Source organism: Mytilus californianus, unplaced genomic scaffold (assembly GCF_021869535.1).
Source record: "Mytilus californianus isolate M0D057914Y unplaced genomic scaffold, xbMytCali1.0.p SCAF_8, whole genome shotgun sequence".
Taxonomy (NCBI): domain Eukaryota; kingdom Metazoa; phylum Mollusca; class Bivalvia; order Mytilida; family Mytilidae; genus Mytilus; species Mytilus californianus.
Window position 1 is genome coordinate 49,065,940 of NW_026262734.1, and position 16,337 is coordinate 49,082,276.

General features: G+C 34.1%; 1 protein-coding gene across 1 annotated transcript in view; it reads right to left on the reverse strand.

Moving 5' to 3' along the window:
• The window catches only part of LOC127712064 (uncharacterized), a 65,359-nt gene extending 49,639 nt beyond the window's left edge, over nt 1–15,720 (reverse strand). Inside the window, exon 1 of the mRNA XM_052218256.1 lies at nt 15,604–15,720. The gene's annotated coding sequence lies outside the window, so the exon portion shown is untranslated. The remainder of the gene's footprint in view (nt 1–15,603) is intronic.
• Nucleotides 15,721–16,337: the final 617 nt, after the last annotated feature.

The following is a 16,337-nucleotide window of genomic DNA, read 5'->3' on the forward strand; positions in this document are numbered from 1 at the left end:
TCAGTCAAGCAGTAACCTAAATTTTGTTTTTCTAAGGGAAAATTTTTATTGAATTACTAATGATAACTTGATGTGGCGCACCCTGGACCAAACCCGATGAAGTAAATGGGGGAAAAAGGGGGGGGGGGGGGCAATTTGGCACACAAATTCTTTAAAAAACAAACATAAGTATTTCGTTGGTTTTTCTTTTTGAAATTGAAAGTAAAGTTAAGTTAAGTTACATTTAATATAGGAAATAATTTTTCCACCTCCGGCAGTGAGAATCGAACACGCGATCTTTCCGCCTTTGGTTTGTTCAGCATACCCCTGCACCACTGGCACTGTTAGGAATATATTGAAATTTAAGTACTTAAGTCTACTACTCAAGACGTGAAAAAAAAAAACATATGAAGATCCTCACCCAGCTTGTTTTCTTTTCGAAATTATGTCTTCAGATGATATATTTTTTATGCCAAATGGCCAAATGCATGATTTTTGCGCAAATATAGCAGGAATCCAGTTCTTAGTCTGTCTTGTTTCCATTGACATATACATTTTCCTTCATTTAAACAAAAGTGTTTTCAACTTTATCATACCCAAACACCTACGAAACCATGTTTTGTTACATCTATTTCAACTTTGCTAAAAAAAATTCAGGACATTTCAGTGGTTTTTGTCTCTTTTACGATAAAATCTTTAAGAAATGACTACGGATTTTTAGCGCATTTCAAGTTTGTGATTGCGCTGGTACACTAAAAATTACATTTTTAACTAGTGTACAAGTTAGAACTATTACTTTAATACCATTCTTCAAAAACTCACTGCACAGTTATTGAAAAAAGTCATAATTCCCCCAAAAAGGACAGTTTTCTATGCACTTCTTTTTGAAAATATTCTTTAAAATCCGAAGAAACAAAAATGTTTTTTACAGAAGAAACACATGTCAGTAAGAGGCGAATTAACTATAAACTGATAATGATAGAAGTTTGATGCACATTCAACCATATTGCTGGTATTCTGAGGATTAATTTGAGCCCTTAACCATATCTGTACGTCAGCAAATGACAATGGAACAAGACTAAATGCCCAAAAAATATCTTAAAATTTGCTTCACCGGTAAGCTGTACCGGTGTGAAAGGGAAAGGGTTAATTGGCTTAACCCTTTCCCTTTCAGGCATTTTAGACCTTTACTTATAGAAAAGACACTATCAAAGTTCAATTGAATACTGCATTCGAACCAATGGTCATGCACATGCCATGTTGGGCTCATATGAAAGATAATTGGTCAAATATTTCAGAAAATTACGTTTTAAGATAATTCGTCCTTTTTGGGTCACGTGGGATGTTTCGAAAAGTCACGTGACTTTTGGAGAAAATGTGGAAAAATACGAAATCCTTGGGACAAAAGTCGTGTAGAGACATATTGTTGCGCTAATAGGGTAAGGTTTTGGTGGAAACACAATGCCCCAAGTCTGTTAAAGACATACAAGTTATCATATTGGTATTAAAAGGGGAAATACGTGCTATATGCCTTGAAATCTCGATGTCCGTAACATTCAAAATAACTGATTCCAGACGCTCTTTTCGTCCAATTACAAACTCGGACACTCGTTTTTTGTCTAAATCGTTTTCAGTCAAGCAGTAACCTAAATTTTGTTTTTCTAAGGGAAAATTTTTATTGAATTACTAATGATAACTTGATGTGGCGCACCCTGGACCAAACCCGATGAAGTAAATGGGGGAAAAAGGGGGGGGGGGGCAATTTGGCACACAAATTCTTTAAAAAACAAACATAAGTATTTCGTTGGTTTTTCTTTTTGAAATTGAAAGTAAAGTTAAGTTAAGTTACATTTAATATAGGAAATAATTTTTCCACCTCCGGCAGTGAGAATCGAACACGCGATCTTTCCGCCTTTGGTTTGTTCAGCATACCCCTGCACCACTGGCACTGTTAGGAATATATTGAAATTTAAGTACTTAAGTCTACTACTCAAGACGTGAAAAAAAAAAACATATGAAGATCCTCACCCAGCTTGTTTTCTTTTCGAAATTATGTCTTCAGATGATATATTTTTTATGCCAAATGGCCAAATGCATGATTTTTGCGCAAATATAGCAGGAATCCAGTTCTTAGTCTGTCTTGTTTCCATTGACATATACATTTTCCTTCATTTAAACAAAAGTGTTTTCAACTTTATCATACCCAAACACCTACGAAACCATGTTTTGTTACATCTATTTCAACTTTGCTAAAAAAAATTCAGGACATTTCAGTGGTTTTTGTCTCTTTTACGATAAAATCTTTAAGAAATGACTACGGATTTTTAGCGCATTTCAAGTTTGTGATTGCGCTGGTACACTAAAAATTACATTTTTAACTAGTGTACAAGTTAGAACTATTACTTTAATACCATTCTTCAAAAACTCACTGCACAGTTATTGAAAAAAGTCATAATTCCCCCAAAAAGGACAGTTTTCTATGCACTTCTTTTTGAAAATATTCTTTAAAATCCGAAGAAACAAAAATGTTTTTTACAGAAGAAACACATGTCAGTAAGAGGCGAATTAACTATAAACTGATAATGATAGAAGTTTGATGCACATTCAACCATATTGCTGGTATTCTGAGGATTAATTTGAGCCCTTAACCATATCTGTACGTCAGCAAATGACAATGGAACAAGACTAAATGCCCAAAAAATATCTTAAAATTTGCTTCACCGGTAAGCTGTACCGGTGTGAAAGGGAAAGGGTTAATTGGCTTAACCCTTTCCCTTTCAGGCATTTTAGACCTTTACTTATAGAAAAGACACTATCAAAGTTCAATTGAATACTGCATTCGAACCAATGGTCATGCACATGCCATGTTGGGCTCATATGAAAGATAATTGGTCAAATATTTCAGAAAATTACGTTTTAAGATAATTCGTCCTTTTTGGGTCACGTGGGATGTTTCGAAAAGTCACGTGACTTTTGGAGAAAATGTGGAAAAATACGAAATCCTTGGGACAAAAGTCGTGTAGAGACATATTGTTGCGCTAATAGGGTAAGGTTTTGGTGGAAACACAATGCCCCAAGTCTGTTAAAGACATACAAGTTATCATATTGGTATTAAAAGGGGAAATACGTGCTATATGCCTTGAAATCTCGATGTCCGTAACATTCAAAATAACTGATTCCAGACGCTCTTTTCGTCCAATTACAAACTCGGACACTCGTTTTTTGTCTAAATCGTTTTCAGTCAAGCAGTAACCTAAATTTTGTTTTTCTAAGGGAAAATTTTTATTGAATTACTAATGATAACTTGATGTGGCGCACCCTGGACCAAACCCGATGAAGTAAATGGGGGAAAAAGGGGGGGGGGGGCAATTTGGCACACAAATTCTTTAAAAAACAAACATAAGTATTTCGTTGGTTTTTCTTTTTGAAATTGAAAGTAAAGTTAAGTTAAGTTACATTTAATATAGGAAATAATTTTTCCACCTCCGGCAGTGAGAATCGAACACGCGATCTTTCCGCCTTTGGTTTGTTCAGCATACCCCTGCACCACTGGCACTGTTAGGAATATATTGAAATTTAAGTACTTAAGTCTACTACTCAAGACGTGAAAAAAAAAAACATATGAAGATCCTCACCCAGCTTGTTTTCTTTTCGAAATTATGTCTTCAGATGATATATTTTTTATGCCAAATGGCCAAATGCATGATTTTTGCGCAAATATAGCAGGAATCCAGTTCTTAGTCTGTCTTGTTTCCATTGACATATACATTTTCCTTCATTTAAACAAAAGTGTTTTCAACTTTATCATACCCAAACACCTACGAAACCATGTTTTGTTACATCTATTTCAACTTTGCTAAAAAAAATTCAGGACATTTCAGTGGTTTTTGTCTCTTTTACGATAAAATCTTTAAGAAATGACTACGGATTTTTAGCGCATTTCAAGTTTGTGATTGCGCTGGTACACTAAAAATTACATTTTTAACTAGTGTACAAGTTAGAACTATTACTTTAATACCATTCTTCAAAAACTCACTGCACAGTTATTGAAAAAAGTCATAATTCCCCCAAAAAGGACAGTTTTCTATGCACTTCTTTTTGAAAATATTCTTTAAAATCCGAAGAAACAAAAATGTTTTTTACAGAAGAAACACATGTCAGTAAGAGGCGAATTAACTATAAACTGATAATGATAGAAGTTTGATGCACATTCAACCATATTGCTGGTATTCTGAGGATTAATTTGAGCCCTTAACCATATCTGTACGTCAGCAAATGACAATGGAACAAGACTAAATGCCCAAAAAATATCTTAAAATTTGCTTCACCGGTAAGCTGTACCGGTGTGAAAGGGAAAGGGTTAATTGGCTTAACCCTTTCCCTTTCAGGCATTTTAGACCTTTACTTATAGAAAAGACACTATCAAAGTTCAATTGAATACTGCATTCGAACCAATGGTCATGCACATGCCATGTTGGGCTCATATGAAAGATAATTGGTCAAATATTTCAGAAAATTACGTTTTAAGATAATTCGTCCTTTTTGGGTCACGTGGGATGTTTCGAAAAGTCACGTGACTTTTGGAGAAAATGTGGAAAAATACGAAATCCTTGGGACAAAAGTCGTGTAGAGACATATTGTTGCGCTAATAGGGTAAGGTTTTGGTGGAAACACAATGCCCCAAGTCTGTTAAAGACATACAAGTTATCATATTGGTATTAAAAGGGGAAATACGTGCTATATGCCTTGAAATCTCGATGTCCGTAACATTCAAAATAACTGATTCCAGACGCTCTTTTCGTCCAATTACAAACTCGGACACTCGTTTTTTGTCTAAATCGTTTTCAGTCAAGCAGTAACCTAAATTTTGTTTTTCTAAGGGAAAATTTTTATTGAATTACTAATGATAACTTGATGTGGCGCACCCTGGACCAAACCCGATGAAGTAAATGGGGGAAAAAGGGGGGGGGGGGGCAATTTGGCACACAAATTCTTTAAAAAACAAACATAAGTATTTCGTTGGTTTTTCTTTTTGAAATTGAAAGTAAAGTTAAGTTAAGTTACATTTAATATAGGAAATAATTTTTCCACCTCCGGCAGTGAGAATCGAACACGCGATCTTTCCGCCTTTGGTTTGTTCAGCATACCCCTGCACCACTGGCACTGTTAGGAATATATTGAAATTTAAGTACTTAAGTCTACTACTCAAGACGTGAAAAAAAAAAACATATGAAGATCCTCACCCAGCTTGTTTTCTTTTCGAAATTATGTCTTCAGATGATATATTTTTTATGCCAAATGGCCAAATGCATGATTTTTGCGCAAATATAGCAGGAATCCAGTTCTTAGTCTGTCTTGTTTCCATTGACATATACATTTTCCTTCATTTAAACAAAAGTGTTTTCAACTTTATCATACCCAAACACCTACGAAACCATGTTTTGTTACATCTATTTCAACTTTGCTAAAAAAAATTCAGGACATTTCAGTGGTTTTTGTCTCTTTTACGATAAAATCTTTAAGAAATGACTACGGATTTTTAGCGCATTTCAAGTTTGTGATTGCGCTGGTACACTAAAAATTACATTTTTAACTAGTGTACAAGTTAGAACTATTACTTTAATACCATTCTTCAAAAACTCACTGCACAGTTATTGAAAAAAGTCATAATTCCCCCAAAAAGGACAGTTTTCTATGCACTTCTTTTTGAAAATATTCTTTAAAATCCGAAGAAACAAAAATGTTTTTTACAGAAGAAACACATGTCAGTAAGAGGCGAATTAACTATAAACTGATAATGATAGAAGTTTGATGCACATTCAACCATATTGCTGGTATTCTGAGGATTAATTTGAGCCCTTAACCATATCTGTACGTCAGCAAATGACAATGGAACAAGACTAAATGCCCAAAAAATATCTTAAAATTTGCTTCACCGGTAAGCTGTACCGGTGTGAAAGGGAAAGGGTTAATTGGCTTAACCCTTTCCCTTTCAGGCATTTTAGACCTTTACTTATAGAAAAGACACTATCAAAGTTCAATTGAATACTGCATTCGAACCAATGGTCATGCACATGCCATGTTGGGCTCATATGAAAGATAATTGGTCAAATATTTCAGAAAATTACGTTTTAAGATAATTCGTCCTTTTTGGGTCACGTGGGATGTTTCGAAAAGTCACGTGACTTTTGGAGAAAATGTGGAAAAATACGAAATCCTTGGGACAAAAGTCGTGTAGAGACATATTGTTGCGCTAATAGGGTAAGGTTTTGGTGGAAACACAATGCCCCAAGTCTGTTAAAGACATACAAGTTATCATATTGGTATTAAAAGGGGAAATACGTGCTATATGCCTTGAAATCTCGATGTCCGTAACATTCAAAATAACTGATTCCAGACGCTCTTTTCGTCCAATTACAAACTCGGACACTCGTTTTTTGTCTAAATCGTTTTCAGTCAAGCAGTAACCTAAATTTTGTTTTTCTAAGGGAAAATTTTTATTGAATTACTAATGATAACTTGATGTGGCGCACCCTGGACCAAACCCGATGAAGTAAATGGGGGAAAAAGGGGGGGGGGGGCAATTTGGCACACAAATTCTTTAAAAAACAAACATAAGTATTTCGTTGGTTTTTCTTTTTGAAATTGAAAGTAAAGTTAAGTTAAGTTACATTTAATATAGGAAATAATTTTTCCACCTCCGGCAGTGAGAATCGAACACGCGATCTTTCCGCCTTTGGTTTGTTCAGCATACCCCTGCACCACTGGCACTGTTAGGAATATATTGAAATTTAAGTACTTAAGTCTACTACTCAAGACGTGAAAAAAAAAAACATATGAAGATCCTCACCCAGCTTGTTTTCTTTTCGAAATTATGTCTTCAGATGATATATTTTTTATGCCAAATGGCCAAATGCATGATTTTTGCGCAAATATAGCAGGAATCCAGTTCTTAGTCTGTCTTGTTTCCATTGACATATACATTTTCCTTCATTTAAACAAAAGTGTTTTCAACTTTATCATACCCAAACACCTACGAAACCATGTTTTGTTACATCTATTTCAACTTTGCTAAAAAAAATTCAGGACATTTCAGTGGTTTTTGTCTCTTTTACGATAAAATCTTTAAGAAATGACTACGGATTTTTAGCGCATTTCAAGTTTGTGATTGCGCTGGTACACTAAAAATTACATTTTTAACTAGTGTACAAGTTAGAACTATTACTTTAATACCATTCTTCAAAAACTCACTGCACAGTTATTGAAAAAAGTCATAATTCCCCCAAAAAGGACAGTTTTCTATGCACTTCTTTTTGAAAATATTCTTTAAAATCCGAAGAAACAAAAATGTTTTTTACAGAAGAAACACATGTCAGTAAGAGGCGAATTAACTATAAACTGATAATGATAGAAGTTTGATGCACATTCAACCATATTGCTGGTATTCTGAGGATTAATTTGAGCCCTTAACCATATCTGTACGTCAGCAAATGACAATGGAACAAGACTAAATGCCCAAAAAATATCTTAAAATTTGCTTCACCGGTAAGCTGTACCGGTGTGAAAGGGAAAGGGTTAATTGGCTTAACCCTTTCCCTTTCAGGCATTTTAGACCTTTACTTATAGAAAAGACACTATCAAAGTTCAATTGAATACTGCATTCGAACCAATGGTCATGCACATGCCATGTTGGGCTCATATGAAAGATAATTGGTCAAATATTTCAGAAAATTACGTTTTAAGATAATTCGTCCTTTTTGGGTCACGTGGGATGTTTCGAAAAGTCACGTGACTTTTGGAGAAAATGTGGAAAAATACGAAATCCTTGGGACAAAAGTCGTGTAGAGACATATTGTTGCGCTAATAGGGTAAGGTTTTGGTGGAAACACAATGCCCCAAGTCTGTTAAAGACATACAAGTTATCATATTGGTATTAAAAGGGGAAATACGTGCTATATGCCTTGAAATCTCGATGTCCGTAACATTCAAAATAACTGATTCCAGACGCTCTTTTCGTCCAATTACAAACTCGGACACTCGTTTTTTGTCTAAATCGTTTTCAGTCAAGCAGTAACCTAAATTTTGTTTTTCTAAGGGAAAATTTTTATTGAATTACTAATGATAACTTGATGTGGCGCACCCTGGACCAAACCCGATGAAGTAAATGGGGGAAAAAGGGGGGGGGGGGCAATTTGGCACACAAATTCTTTAAAAAACAAACATAAGTATTTCGTTGGTTTTTCTTTTTGAAATTGAAAGTAAAGTTAAGTTAAGTTACATTTAATATAGGAAATAATTTTTCCACCTCCGGCAGTGAGAATCGAACACGCGATCTTTCCGCCTTTGGTTTGTTCAGCATACCCCTGCACCACTGGCACTGTTAGGAATATATTGAAATTTAAGTACTTAAGTCTACTACTCAAGACGTGAAAAAAAAAACATATGAAGATCCTCACCCAGCTTGTTTTCTTTTCGAAATTATGTCTTCAGATGATATATTTTTTATGCCAAATGGCCAAATGCATGATTTTTGCGCAAATATAGCAGGAATCCAGTTCTTAGTCTGTCTTGTTTCCATTGACATATACATTTTCCTTCATTTAAACAAAAGTGTTTTCAACTTTATCATACCCAAACACCTACGAAACCATGTTTTGTTACATCTATTTCAACTTTGCTAAAAAAAATTCAGGACATTTCAGTGGTTTTTGTCTCTTTTACGATAAAATCTTTAAGAAATGACTACGGATTTTTAGCGCATTTCAAGTTTGTGATTGCGCTGGTACACTAAAAATTACATTTTTAACTAGTGTACAAGTTAGAACTATTACTTTAATACCATTCTTCAAAAACTCACTGCACAGTTATTGAAAAAAGTCATAATTCCCCCAAAAAGGACAGTTTTCTATGCACTTCTTTTTGAAAATATTCTTTAAAATCCGAAGAAACAAAAATGTTTTTTACAGAAGAAACACATGTCAGTAAGAGGCGAATTAACTATAAACTGATAATGATAGAAGTTTGATGCACATTCAACCATATTGCTGGTATTCTGAGGATTAATTTGAGCCCTTAACCATATCTGTACGTCAGCAAATGACAATGGAACAAGACTAAATGCCCAAAAAATATCTTAAAATTTGCTTCACCGGTAAGCTGTACCGGTGTGAAAGGGAAAGGGTTAATTGGCTTAACCCTTTCCCTTTCAGGCATTTTAGACCTTTACTTATAGAAAAGACACTATCAAAGTTCAATTGAATACTGCATTCGAACCAATGGTCATGCACATGCCATGTTGGGCTCATATGAAAGATAATTGGTCAAATATTTCAGAAAATTACGTTTTAAGATAATTCGTCCTTTTTGGGTCACGTGGGATGTTTCGAAAAGTCACGTGACTTTTGGAGAAAATGTGGAAAAATACGAAATCCTTGGGACAAAAGTCGTGTAGAGACATATTGTTGCGCTAATAGGGTAAGGTTTTGGTGGAAACACAATGCCCCAAGTCTGTTAAAGACATACAAGTTATCATATTGGTATTAAAAGGGGAAATACGTGCTATATGCCTTGAAATCTCGATGTCCGTAACATTCAAAATAACTGATTCCAGACGCTCTTTTCGTCCAATTACAAACTCGGACACTCGTTTTTTGTCTAAATCGTTTTCAGTCAAGCAGTAACCTAAATTTTGTTTTTCTAAGGGAAAATTTTTATTGAATTACTAATGATAACTTGATGTGGCGCACCCTGGACCAAACCCGATGAAGTAAATGGGGGAAAAAGGGGGGGGGGGGCAATTTGGCACACAAATTCTTTAAAAAACAAACATAAGTATTTCGTTGGTTTTTCTTTTTGAAATTGAAAGTAAAGTTAAGTTAAGTTACATTTAATATAGGAAATAATTTTTCCACCTCCGGCAGTGAGAATCGAACACGCGATCTTTCCGCCTTTGGTTTGTTCAGCATACCCCTGCACCACTGGCACTGTTAGGAATATATTGAAATTTAAGTACTTAAGTCTACTACTCAAGACGTGAAAAAAAAAAACATATGAAGATCCTCACCCAGCTTGTTTTCTTTTCGAAATTATGTCTTCAGATGATATATTTTTTATGCCAAATGGCCAAATGCATGATTTTTGCGCAAATATAGCAGGAATCCAGTTCTTAGTCTGTCTTGTTTCCATTGACATATACATTTTCCTTCATTTAAACAAAAGTGTTTTCAACTTTATCATACCCAAACACCTACGAAACCATGTTTTGTTACATCTATTTCAACTTTGCTAAAAAAAATTCAGGACATTTCAGTGGTTTTTGTCTCTTTTACGATAAAATCTTTAAGAAATGACTACGGATTTTTAGCGCATTTCAAGTTTGTGATTGCGCTGGTACACTAAAAATTACATTTTTAACTAGTGTACAAGTTAGAACTATTACTTTAATACCATTCTTCAAAAACTCACTGCACAGTTATTGAAAAAAGTCATAATTCCCCCAAAAAGGACAGTTTTCTATGCACTTCTTTTTGAAAATATTCTTTAAAATCCGAAGAAACAAAAATGTTTTTTACAGAAGAAACACATGTCAGTAAGAGGCGAATTAACTATAAACTGATAATGATAGAAGTTTGATGCACATTCAACCATATTGCTGGTATTCTGAGGATTAATTTGAGCCCTTAACCATATCTGTACGTCAGCAAATGACAATGGAACAAGACTAAATGCCCAAAAAATATCTTAAAATTTGCTTCACCGGTAAGCTGTACCGGTGTGAAAGGGAAAGGGTTAATTGGCTTAACCCTTTCCCTTTCAGGCATTTTAGACCTTTACTTATAGAAAAGACACTATCAAAGTTCAATTGAATACTGCATTCGAACCAATGGTCATGCACATGCCATGTTGGGCTCATATGAAAGATAATTGGTCAAATATTTCAGAAAATTACGTTTTAAGATAATTCGTCCTTTTTGGGTCACGTGGGATGTTTCGAAAAGTCACGTGACTTTTGGAGAAAATGTGGAAAAATACGAAATCCTTGGGACAAAAGTCGTGTAGAGACATATTGTTGCGCTAATAGGGTAAGGTTTTGGTGGAAACACAATGCCCCAAGTCTGTTAAAGACATACAAGTTATCATATTGGTATTAAAAGGGGAAATACGTGCTATATGCCTTGAAATCTCGATGTCCGTAACATTCAAAATAACTGATTCCAGACGCTCTTTTCGTCCAATTACAAACTCGGACACTCGTTTTTTGTCTAAATCGTTTTCAGTCAAGCAGTAACCTAAATTTTGTTTTTCTAAGGGAAAATTTTTATTGAATTACTAATGATAACTTGATGTGGCGCACCCTGGACCAAACCCGATGAAGTAAATGGGGGAAAAAGGGGGGGGGGGCAATTTGGCACACAAATTCTTTAAAAAACAAACATAAGTATTTCGTTGGTTTTTCTTTTTGAAATTGAAAGTAAAGTTAAGTTAAGTTACATTTAATATAGGAAATAATTTTTCCACCTCCGGCAGTGAGAATCGAACACGCGATCTTTCCGCCTTTGGTTTGTTCAGCATACCCCTGCACCACTGGCACTGTTAGGAATATATTGAAATTTAAGTACTTAAGTCTACTACTCAAGACGTGAAAAAAAAAAACATATGAAGATCCTCACCCAGCTTGTTTTCTTTTCGAAATTATGTGTTCAGATGATATATTTTTTATGCCAAATGGCCAAATGCATGATTTTTGCGCAAATATAGCAGGAATCCAGTTCTTAGTCTCTCTTGTTTCCATTGACATATACATTTTCCTTCATTTAAACAAAAGTGTTTTCAACTTTATCATACCCAAACACCTACGAAACCATGTTTTGTTACATCTATTTCAACTTTGCTAAAAAAAATTCAGGACATTTCAGTGGTTTTTGTCTCTTTTACGATAAAATCTTTAAGAAATGACTACGGATTTTTAGCGCATTTCAAGTTTGTGATTGCGCTGGTACACTAAAAATTACATTTTTAACTAGTGTACAAGTTAGAACTATTACTTTAATACCATTCTTCAAAAACTCACTGCACAGTTATTGAAAAAAGTCATAATTCCCCCAAAAAGGACAGTTTTCTATGCACTTCTTTTTGAAAATATTCTTTAAAATCCGAAGAAACAAAAATGTTTTTTACAGAAGAAACACATGTCAGTAAGAGGCGAATTAACTATAAACTGATAATGATAGAAGTTTGATGCACATTCAACCATATTGCTGGTATTCTGAGGATTAATTTGAGCCCTTAACCATATCTGTACGTCAGCAAATGACAATGGAACAAGACTAAATGCCCAAAAAATATCTTAAAATTTGCTTCACCGGTAAGCTGTACCGGTGTGAAAGGGAAAGGGTTAATTGGCTTAACCCTTTCCCTTTCAGGCATTTTAGACCTTTACTTATAGAAAAGACACTATCAAAGTTCAATTGAATACTGCATTCGAACCAATGGTCATGCACATGCCATGTTGGGCTCATATGAAAGATAATTGGTCAAATATTTCAGAAAATTACGTTTTAAGATAATTCGTCCTTTTTGGGTCACGTGGGATGTTTCGAAAAGTCACGTGACTTTTGGAGAAAATGTGGAAAAATACGAAATCCTTGGGACAAAAGTCGTGTAGAGACATATTGTTGCGCTAATAGGGTAAGGTTTTGGTGGAAACACAATGCCCCAAGTCTGTTAAAGACATACAAGTTATCATATTGGTATTAAAAGGGGAAATACGTGCTATATGCCTTGAAATCTCGATGTCCGTAACATTCAAAATAACTGATTCCAGACGCTCTTTTCGTCCAATTACAAACTCGGACACTCGTTTTTTGTCTAAATCGTTTTCAGTCAAGCAGTAACCTAAATTTTGTTTTTCTAAGGGAAAATTTTTATTGAATTACTAATGATAACTTGATGTGGCGCACCCTGGACCAAACCCGATGAAGTAAATGGGGGAAAAAGGGGGGGGGGGCAATTTGGCACACAAATTCTTTAAAAAACAAACATAAGTATTTCGTTGGTTTTTCTTTTTGAAATTGAAAGTAAAGTTAAGTTAAGTTACATTTAATATAGGAAATAATTTTTCCACCTCCGGCAGTGAGAATCGAACACGCGATCTTTCCGCCTTTGGTTTGTTCAGCATACCCCTGCACCACTGGCACTGTTAGGAATATATTGAAATTTAAGTACTTAAGTCTACTACTCAAGACGTGAAAAAAAAAAACATATGAAGATCCTCACCCAGCTTGTTTTCTTTTCGAAATTATGTGTTCAGATGATATATTTTTTATGCCAAATGGCCAAATGCATGATTTTTGCGCAAATATAGCAGGAATCCAGTTCTTAGTCTCTCTTGTTTCCATTGACATATACATTTTCCTTCATTTAAACAAAAGTGTTTTCAACTTTATCATACCCAAACACCTACGAAACCATGTTTTGTTACATCTATTTCAACTTTGCTAAAAAAAATTCAGGACATTTCAGTGGTTTTTGTCTCTTTTACGATAAAATCTTTAAGAAATGACTACGGATTTTTAGCGCATTTCAAGTTTGTGATTGCGCTGGTACACTAAAAATTACATTTTTAACTAGTGTACAAGTTAGAACTATTACTTTAATACCATTCTTCAAAAACTCACTGCACAGTTATTGAAAAAAGTCATAATTCCCCCAAAAAGGACAGTTTTCTATGCACTTCTTTTTGAAAATATTCTTTAAAATCCGAAGAAACAAAAATGTTTTTTACAGAAGAAACACATGTCAGTAAGAGGCGAATTAACTATAAACTGATAATGATAGAAGTTTGATGCACATTCAACCATATTGCTGGTATTCTGAGGATTAATTTGAGCCCTTAACCATATCTGTACGTCAGCAAATGACAATGGAACAAGACTAAATGCCCAAAAAATATCTTAAAATTTGCTTCACCGGTAAGCTGTACCGGTGTGAAAGGGAAAGGGTTAATTATTATATTCCAAAATAAAGGAAAATATTTTGTGTGTTATATCAAGCATGAAAAAGATGGTATAATTGCAAATGAGACAACTCCTAACCAAAGACCAAATGGCATAGAAGTCCACATATAGGTCAGCGTACGGCCGTCAACTATAAGCAAAACCCATGCCCAATAGTCTGCTATAAAAGGCCCCGAGATGAAAAATTTTAAAGAATGCAAACGAGATAACTAATGATTCATGTAAAATAATAATGAACGAAATACAAATTTGATAAACAGCAACAAACGACAACCACTGCATTACAGGCTCCTGACTTGGGACATGCACATACAAAATGTGACTGTGTTAAACATGATAGCCTGTGCCGAACCCTTTCCCTTACCTGGGAAAGTGGTGTAACAGTACAGCATGTGAACAAACTATAACAATCAGTTGAAAAGGGCTTAACTCATCAGATCGATACAAAGCAGCAATAAAAACACAGACCGGACGTACCAGGGTATTTATACAAAACTATAATAAAAAAGACACTAAGTACTAAGATCTGAGAGTACTCGGAGTTACTGACATCTAAACTACTAAAAAACTATGTATCTAAGACTAACGTATCAATCAGTACACATCCAACATCAAATGGATTTACATTAAAGATAAACTATTTGTATTGTTTGGATTAAGTATTACATAAAAACATTTTCTTAAAGATTTTATCAAGAAAACAAAAGTTTAAAGAAGGACTGATCTATAATAAGCAAATACATGAAGCCCCACCCAGTCACTCGAAAGTATATGGTTCTATTTTCTCCTAATGATTCTTTAAAATATTTTTGATAAATTTATAAGGAAAAAGAACGTGTGCTTTGTAACAAGTAACTGTTTATTAACATTAAAAATAGAAAGATATTCCCATGTGAAGATCAGGTTGAATATTTAAATGTCTCTTATTTCACATTATGTACAGGTTTTTTTTATTGTGTGGATTTTATCTAGATATACATTTAAACCAATTTACCTGTCATGTTTAATCAAGTGTTTTCATCATACGCTTTAAGAAATCTATTTTAGATTTGTTTTGCTTGAAAGATATCAATTGAGGTTAGCGTAATTTAAAGTATTTACAGAGTTGGTTTTCCACACCACTTTCCTTTTCAACAATGAAAGAGCGTCTTGAGATGGGTGTCTTTCATTTCTGTATTCTTTAATCGATAAGGTCATTTTGTTTTAACTCTTTGTTTTGTTTGCCAATTTCTTATATCAAGCACCCCATTTTTATCTTTCATGTGTGTTTTTTGTCTTTTCGCTCCCTTTTCCTTTGTTTTGAGGGGTCAATTTTTGGTGCAGGTTTGACCCATTATGCTCTATTCTGTAAACCTCATCCTAACCTCTATGAAATGTAGATTTGAATTGAAAAATTACAGGAAATTGCGTCATGAAGCTGAACTGCTATTTTTACCAGAACAGTCCAGAAATCATAACGAAGTTGGCCCATTAATATATATCTTTTTAATCAAATTGTGAAGTTATATAACATGCATACAGCTTTATTTATATACGTCACATGCATTGTAAAAACGAAAGTGCAACAATAATTTCATACATATTATTGACAAAAAATCTTAATACTTACTCTACGATTTTGCTAATAAAACTCCCCTAACTCCTTGAGTCCTCTCCAATTCAATTTATGTTTTATTTTGTAGAATTTCACCCATCGACTTTTTGAATGTGTACTTCCATGTAGGTCAAATGACTACACAGGTTATTTCCCTTTATCATGTTTATTATGATTGTATCTTTCAGGACCAGCTACTATATAACTGAAGCTATTACTATAACGTACGTTTTATTTGGTAAGTAAAAGTAGAATTTTCATTAAATACTGGAAAAAGAAAAGCTATGTGTACTGTACATTTTTAAAATTAACTGACTCTCCTCAAGGTGACCGAATATAAATAATATTATAATACCTTGGAAATCAAATATCATAGATACCTTGGAATACAGTTTTCTTATATTTGGCGATATTAAAATTAATGCAATTTAATATTGTTGTTCGGTATTTAAGAAAACAAAAGAGGACATATTTCTCTTAATTCAAGAATCATTGCCGTCTCTGAAATTAATCGATTGACGGAGGTGGCATGATATTTGTACATACATGTATACGTATGCAAATAATTTTTGGAATAAAATTAACTGTACCAATTTGTATGCATCAAATGCGCATTTCGACAATAAATGTCTCATCAGTGATGTTCGAGGCAAAACATTTAAAAATCCAAAGCTTATTAAACAAATGAAGAGCTTATAAACCAAGAATGACAAAACTGTATAGCCAAAGTCGGGTAAGGCATCATGAAA